Source organism: Callorhinus ursinus, unplaced genomic scaffold, assembly GCF_003265705.2.
Source record: "Callorhinus ursinus isolate GAN/ISIS: 27379988/994484 unplaced genomic scaffold, GSC_fseal_2.0 scaffold58, whole genome shotgun sequence".
NCBI lineage: Eukaryota > Metazoa > Chordata > Mammalia > Carnivora > Otariidae > Callorhinus > Callorhinus ursinus.
In genome coordinates, this window is record NW_027397120.1 from 1,081,373 (window position 1) to 1,089,314 (window position 7,942).

General features: G+C 55.3%; 1 non-coding gene across 1 annotated transcript; it reads left to right on the plus strand.

Annotated features, from left to right (window-relative positions):
• Positions 1–7,029: 7,029 nt before the first annotated feature.
• TRNAG-CCC (transfer RNA glycine (anticodon CCC)) lies at positions 7,030–7,102 on the plus strand. Its single transcript has one exon. It is a non-coding gene; the product is annotated as a tRNA-Gly (tRNA).
• Positions 7,103–7,942: the final 840 nt, after the last annotated feature.

The window sequence follows — 7,942 nt, forward strand, 5'->3', positions numbered from 1 at the left end:
GCTGTGTGTCCCTGTGGTTGTGCCACAGGGACACAGTGAAGTGTGTGTGAAGCAGGCCCATGTCACCTGCCTGAAATGCAAACCTGGGCCACAGCTGGAGGATGAATTTGCACATCCATGTGCTTCTGTGGGTGGGTCTGTGTGACCATACAGTGTGTGTGCACACAGTGACCAGGCTCGTAGAACTTTCTGGTAGACTAATCTCCAGGTGACCCTGAGCAGTTCCAGCCTGTGGCGCGTGCCCGAGAGGGACCCTCTGTCGGCTCCGAACAAAGGCTGCGGACTCCTAGCTGTTGCTCAGCTGGGGCCCCTCTTGGAAGCGGGCGGCCAACCGTGGCTCTGTCCTGGGGAGGAGGCTTTGATCTTTACAAGGCTCCCCACAGGGAGAAGGCGGGGGGCACAGGGTACACGCAAGGCCCTGGGGGAGGTCCTACTTGGGCAGAGGGGCCAGTGGCTAGCAGCGTCCTGCAGCTCCGGGCCCAGTGGCACGCAAGCACTCAGTAATGTGGAAGGGAGGTCTCTAATCAGCTCAAGAGTCTGGGGCTCAGAGAGGTTAAGAATCTGCCTAAGGGCCCCCAGCTGGTGAGTATTACAGCCAGGATCTTCAGCCAGGCTGACCTACCTTCAAAGGGGTGAACCGTGGTGGCAGCCGACTAGGAAGGAAGGAAGGACATCCGTCTGCTTTGGAGAAAGACTCGAGGTCCGGCAGGGCTCATAGTGGACCTGGGATGGACTTCTGTGAGCCCAGGGTGCAGGCTAAGGGCGAGGACCCAGAAGACCTGCAGCCTGCCCTCCCCCCCTCGTCCGGCACCCCGCAAGTCACCCTGGAACCGGAGCTTCCCCTGGTGGCACGTTGGCGGTGGGCTGTGGGGCCTAGTGTGCAGAAGCCAAGGGCCAAGGGAAAGATGGGACACAGGACGCGCCACCTGGTGGGCTGTAGAAAAAGCAGCCATAACGACCTTCCTAGGAAGGAAGTGAGGGGTCCAGGGTCCCTCCGGCCAGGACCACCAGTAAAGAGGCTTGGGGAGGGACTCGTGATGCTGGATATCACTCAGCAGGGCTGAGGCCAGGCCAGGAAATTGTGCATCCCTGGGAAAAGAGGCCCCCACGGTCCCTCCAGGGCCCCATCCTGGGGCTCCCCCGGCACCCACTCAGGTCCTCACCGCACCCTTCCGCGATGGCTCACACCTGCCAAGGGAGACGGAGTGGGAGACCCCTGCAGCTCACCCTGCTCTGATGAGTTCCTTCCCGGCAGCCCCTCCCCCAGAACCTGGAGGACAGGTGGGACGAGTGGCCCCTGGAGGGGCCCAAGCCTCAGCCCCTTCCCTTACCTCTCCTGGATGGCTGCAGGGCTGGCTCCTCCCCCAGCCTGGAGGATGGCTGCTCTGGGGGGCTAACGAGCTGCTGCGTTCACGGCTGAGGTGCGAGGGGGTTGGTGCCCCATGTCCCCTGCAAGAATCCTGGAACCGCCCGGTGGGTCACAGGCCTGTGCCTGAAGGGTAGTGCCTGGGGAGTGGATCCGACTGGCTCAAGCCAGCCTGGAGCTGCGTAGGGGGGCTTCCGTAGATCCCAAAAGCTCCATGGGCCTGGCTAGCAGGGGATGGGCAGAGAGAAGCATCCTCAGGCACCCACCCGGACCCGCGGGGGCTGACAGGGTCCCCTCAGACCTTCTGGGCTCAGCTCTCCCGCTCCCCACCGACAAGGGTTCTGCAAACGGACAGACAGACAGATAGGGGGTGGGGAGAGGGGGGCACGGACCCAGGGTGGGGGAGATTAGGGCATGGCCCAGCTCTTGGGAGACAACCAGGACTGTGGCTTCTGCCCATCCCTGGAGGCCGACGTGAGGGGCCCGGGAGCCCGAGGGTGGAGGAGACGGCCCGGAGGCTCCCACCAAGAGACCCCAGGTCTCCTGCTCAGCCAAGCAGACACAGGTGATCGGGGTGCAGAGAGGCCCGCACCTCCCCCGGGGGATACAGGCCAAGCAGACCTGGGGGCCCGCAGCTCCTGGTTTTCCACCCCCATCCTCCAGGGAGGCCCTCGCCCAGGACCCTCACTTGAAGACAGCAGGAATCCATGTTGGGGCGCACTCCCCGCCTCCGGTGCCTGGAGGGTCGTGTGAGGCCTGACCAGGTGTCACCACCAGCTTTGTGTCTTCCTTCAGGAAGAAGCCTGTTTGCACCAGGAGCCCTGTGTTGCTCGCACCCCTGCACAGGCTGGGGTGCACAGGGCGCTCTGCCTGATGCTCTCGCGCGGTGTCGTCGGCGAGAGTGGTGGGGCCTGGTCTGGGGGAGCGCTGTGTGTCTAGGAGTCAATTTGCTGGGCTCTGTGAATTTCGACTTTGCAAGAGAGCCCACGTTGCTTTCCAGACAGGCCGTGGCCTGTCCTCCTGCGGCCGTGGCACGGAGCGCAGCGTCCCACAAGGCCTTGTCAGCCTTGCTGGTTCTGTCCAGCTGATCGGGTCTCTAATTCACGTGTCCCACAAGATGAAGGAGGGTCTTCCCTGTGGTCTCCGCTCACCCCGTCCCCATTTGCCCCTTAGCTGTTCACCGTCTTCGCTCACTTCTTCTTTGGCTGTTTGGGTTTTTCTTACACTTTCATAAATAATGTACTTATAGAACACCGGGGAGTGGTCGTTTGGAATTTGTGTATGTTACAAACACCTTTATCGCTAAGAATACCATTCTGTATATTTGACAAGGGAACAGATTTGTAACTGTTTGAGGTGACAGGTACTAATTAAACTCATTGTGGTGATAATCGTGCAGCATATGCACTTCACCGAATCATTGTGTTGCACACCATCAGCGGTGTCCTGTCGAGTCTATCGCAAACAAACGTCTTTCCCGGTGAGTGGCCTGCATTTGCACACGGCGCTTTTAATGAGTGTAAGTTTTAAATTCTCATGTAGTCACTTTATGCGATATTTTCTTTTTTGGTTAATCTTTTTATGTCTTGCTTAAATCCTCTCTTACGACAAGATCACAAAAATAATTATCAGATATTTTCATCCAGAAATTCTACTATATATATTTCTGCTCAAATCTGTGTCTTCTTTCCCTTATTTTTATTGGTTTTAGCATCTTGCTCTTTTTCTAAGTGGGACACTTGCTTCCATAACCTTCCTTCTTTTCTTCTGTTAAGGCTCCGTGGTACCCTCTTGACCCAGGCCGGGCCCTGGGACTCTCCGGCCCACAGGCTGCAGTCTGTCCTCAAGGGCCTTGGTGGGGCTTCTGGAGGCGTGTGGGGGCCAGGCTGCCGCTCATGGCTCCTGGTGGGGTCTGGGTGGGTGGGTCTCTCAGGCTTTTTCCCATAGGGCACAGGTCAGACGCGCCAGTGTTTGCCTGCCATGTCTGGGTACCTGGCCACCACCCCAAAGGCTGGGCCTGTCTCTGGCCTCATACTCCGACCTCGAAGACAAAGCTGTTCCCTAAATGAAGCATCTGGAGTAATTCCTTGCTGTGCTCCAAATGGGGTTTCCAGAACCTTCTGGGCTTGCTGGCGGGCTACCGGGACGATACGTTTCAGACATGTGACGCTACAGCACATGGTTCTCCAGTGTCTCTGAGGAGCGTGAGGAGACACTCCGTGACCCCAGGGATCTGGCGGCCCTGCCAGGGTCCGTGCGGTGGAGGAGGCCTGGGATCGAACCTGCCCTGAAGAGCCCCTCTTTGTCCATGGGCCTTGTTGCAGTGCCGAAGCACACGGCCCCGTCCCAGGCTTGGGACCCAGGTGGACGTGTGGGCTTCCAGAGGGGGTTTTGATGGGGCTCAGGAAAGAACTCGAGTGGGCTCCGACACGTCCATCCTCCTGCCAGGGTCACACTCTCCTTCCTCGCTGGCCAGCAGAGGGTTCAAAGTACAAGTCAGCCCTGTAGGGGGGACTGGAGTGTGCAGCTTTGAGTCTCAGTTCACAGACAGAAGGAGTAAAGCCCTGTGGAGGCATGTCCAGGGCACAGGTCTTCTGCTCTTGTTCATTCATTCATGAGTGAGTGAGTGAGTGAATAAGTGAATGAGTGAATGAGTGAATGAGTGAATGAGTGGATGAGTGAATGAGTGAATGAGTGAATGAGTGAATGAGTGAATGAGTGAGTGAGTGAATGAGTGGATGAGTGGATGAGTGAATGAGTGAATGAGTGAGTGAGTGAGTGAGTGAATGAGTGAATGAGTGGATGAGTGAATGAGTGAATGAGTGAATGAGTGAGTGAGTGAGTGAATGAGTGAGTGAATGAGTGGATGAGTGAATGAGTGAATGAGTGAATGAGTGAATGAGTGAATGAGTGGATGAGTGAATGAGTGAATGAACGACGGGATGGACGAATGAGGGCAAGGATGCACCGTCCGGTTCCCACAGTTGGTGGCCAGCGTCCGTGGGCCAGTGGCCATTGTCAGCACGTCCCGTGTGCTGGGGAAGCCCTGTGAGCAGACGCTTCTGTGCATCCACCTGGACTCTGAACTGCCTGTCTCACGAGGGGTGGCAGCTCTGTCCTGGGGGCCCGGGACCCGAGAGCAGGCACACGGTGAGGACTGGAAGAGGCCCTTGGCCACACGGCCGTCCTCCCATCCCTGCTCAGCAGCCAGGTGTCCACATGGTCCCATACACCCTGTGATGGTCTCTGTCAGGAGGATCTCCAGGAGCAGGTGGCTCTGACTTCTTTCCAGGCTGGTGGTCTTTCCCCCGACCCCTCAGAGGACTGGGGCCCTGGAAGGGGCAGGGGCCTCCCAGGTCACCTCTGAGGGAGCAGGCCACACCAGCAGACGGTCGCAGAACACAGGACCCCACGTGGGCGCCCATCAGCTCCCGGCAGCTCCACTGACTGGCCCCTGTGCTGGGGGAGCCGGTGAGCAGGGGGGGCCCGGTCTTCCGGGGGAAGGCTGTCTGGGGCAGGTGAGGCCTGAGGCCCATGACCCCCGAGCAGTGGGCTTAGGGCAAGGGGCAAGGGGACTGCATAGTGAGGCGTGTGTGTAAACAGGAGGCGGATGCAGGGCTGAGGTGGGGTCAGACTTCAGGGCAGAGTCAGGTGGGCCAGGGAGGGCCCAGGCTTTGGAAGGGGGGGTCTGGTGGACACAGAGGGACAAGGAACGAGGACGGAGGGGCAAGGAGGGCCGGCTGCCTATGAGGGTTCCCAGGCTCCTCGGGGGCAGTGCCCCAAGCAGGGCAGCAGTGGGCGGTGGGGCCTGTCCGGGTGATGGGAGGGGTCAGGCAGCAGTCCCCAAGCCCCTCCTGGTCGACGAGGACCCCCAGGCTGTTCTGACGAGTGTCAGGCCCTGGCGTTTGGAACACGCGGGCAAGCCAGGTGGCTGACGGACGCAAAGGTTGGTGCTGATTAATACCGAAAATGCCACAGGGCCGTGAGACGTGAGCGCTCCTTGCCTGCAGCAGTAAATGCCGTATTGATCGCCAGCAGGAGCTCCCAGGAAGCTAAAGAGCACAAGCAGAAGCCAGAGACACACTCCCTCCAGAAGGTCAACCCTCGGCCAGAGGACAGCCCGGGCACACCTGAAGGGGAGCCCCGAGGGGCCCTACTTGGCCCGCGTCCACTCTGGGACTTGGGTTCCCAGGACACAGCCCAGCGGGAGACAGACACGAAGGGGAGTTCTTCACACCCATACCCTGGGGCTGTAATCAGAGTAGTGAGAGCTAGGTCATCCCCGAGTGGTGGCTCTCAGTCGCTCTCTGCAGGGGAGAGAGCAGCATTAGGTCATCAGGGGACGAGGGCCCGCACACATCAGGGGCGGCCGGGGTTGGGAGCCACCAGGGCTGGGAGCCACCGGGGCTGGGCGCCACCTGAGCTGGGAGCCACCGGGGCTGGGCGCCACCGGAGCTGGGTGCCACCTGAGCTGGGAGCCACCGGGGCTGGGTGCCACCGGGGCTGGGCGCCACCGGAACTGGGTGCCACCGGGGCTGGGCGCCACCTGAGCTGGGAGCCACCGGGGCTGGGCGCCACCGGAGCTGGGTGCCACCGGGGCTGGGCGCCACCTGAGCTGGGCGCCACCGGGACTGGGCGCCACCGGGGCTGGGCGCCACCGGGGCTGGGAGCCACCGGGGCTGGGCGCCACCGGGGCTGGGCGCCACCGGAACTGGGTGCCACCGGGGCTGGGTGCCACCTGAGCTGGGTGCCACTGGGGCTGGGTGCCGCAACCCCCTTTAGCTACGTCAGAAAGCAAACGGGCATGAGGAGAACCAAGAAGCTTCTGCTCACAGATGTCTTCACTCCCCAGGTCTGCGAGGCCTCATACCACCCAGGACGACAAGCAGGAAACACACCTGTGCATGCACACACACACACATCCACAAACACACAAGTGTTCATGCACACACACAACCCTTCCACGTGTGAGCGCACATGCACGCACACACACACACATGCACACACCCCCAAATAAAACCCACTTGGGGCCTGTAAAAAAACCCTTTCATTCCAAAAGTAGAGAACACGGGGCGCCTGGGTGGCTCAGTCGGTTAAATGTCTGCCTTCGGCTCAGGTCATGATCCCAGGGTCCTGGGATTGAGCCCCGCATTGGACTCCCTGCTCCACGGGAAGACTGCTTCTCCCTCTCCCACTCCCCCTGCTTGTATTCCTGATCTCACTATCTCTCTCTGTCAAATAAATAAATAAAATCTTAAAAAAAATAAAATCAATTACATGTTGAATGAGTCTAAATAATTGTGTTTTGTTACAAAGAAGAATTAAGTATCAAAAACAATTCTCAAAAAAATCACATAACATAAAAATTATAAGTGAAAAATATACAACATTAAAATAAATTTGTACCTCTAAAAGAAAGGGATGATTTATTCAAAAAAAAATAAACTATTGCTTTTCCAAAATTGCCTTTAGAGGAAATTTGAAGAGTTTAATAGGTGAACAACCATGGAATGAATTTGAAAGTTTGCAAAAGGATTTTTCCCATAAGTGGTGGCAGATTGATACAATTTTATGGGTGGATATTTCAAAATTTTAAGCAACAGATTTTTCCAATTCCATATAAATTGAAAAATTATTTAAAAAATGAGTATTTTCTCAGGGGTGCCTGGCTGGCTCAGTTGGTAGAGTGTGTGACTCCCGATCTCAGGATCATGAGTTCAAGCCCCATGTTGGGCATGGAGCCCACTTTAAAAAAAAAAAAGAAAGAAAGAAACTCTTCCCAATTAATTGTATGAATCTAGTTTAACCCTGATACTAAAATTTAACCAAGATAGCATTAAAAGAAAACAATGGTGGGGTGCCTGGGTGGCTCAGGTGTTTAAGTGTCTGAGCCTTGATTTTGTCTCAGGTCACGATCTCAGAGTTGTGAGAGTGAGTGCTGCGTCGGGCTCCATGCTGGGCACAGAGCCTGCTGAAGATTCTCTCTCTCCCTCTCCCACTGCCCCTTCCCCTCACATCACTCTCTAAAAAAATAAAATAAAGACAAGAAAAGAAAAATTATGGTACAGTCCCAATTATGAACACAGACCTAAGAATTCCAAAAACATTTATAGCAAGTTAAATGCAGTCACTATTTTAAATTAACAATACATTGAGTGCTTGGAATTTATCCCTTGAAGACAACGATCAGCTAAAATTATAAAACCTAAGCTATATCAATAATTTAATGATATCTACAGGTTAAATGAGAAATATGATAATTTATTAATAAATACCACAAAAGTCATTTGATAATACTTAATATCCATACACCTTAATTTTAATCAAAGTAATACATGCTTAATTTTAAAAAGTCAGAATTGTTTGTCAAGGTTTATAACATAATGCTTTATTCCCTTAATTCCTCTCACTTCTAGAAATTTTTTGCTCCCCAGGGGCCAATACTTTCAGCTCTTTTAAAAAATTCCTTCCTACCCCATACATTTCTAAATAATACATTTCTTCTATCATTGCTTGATTTTTTTTTTTATCAGTTTTAGATATTATCCTCTGGCTTTCTAGTTTGGAAGTTTGAAA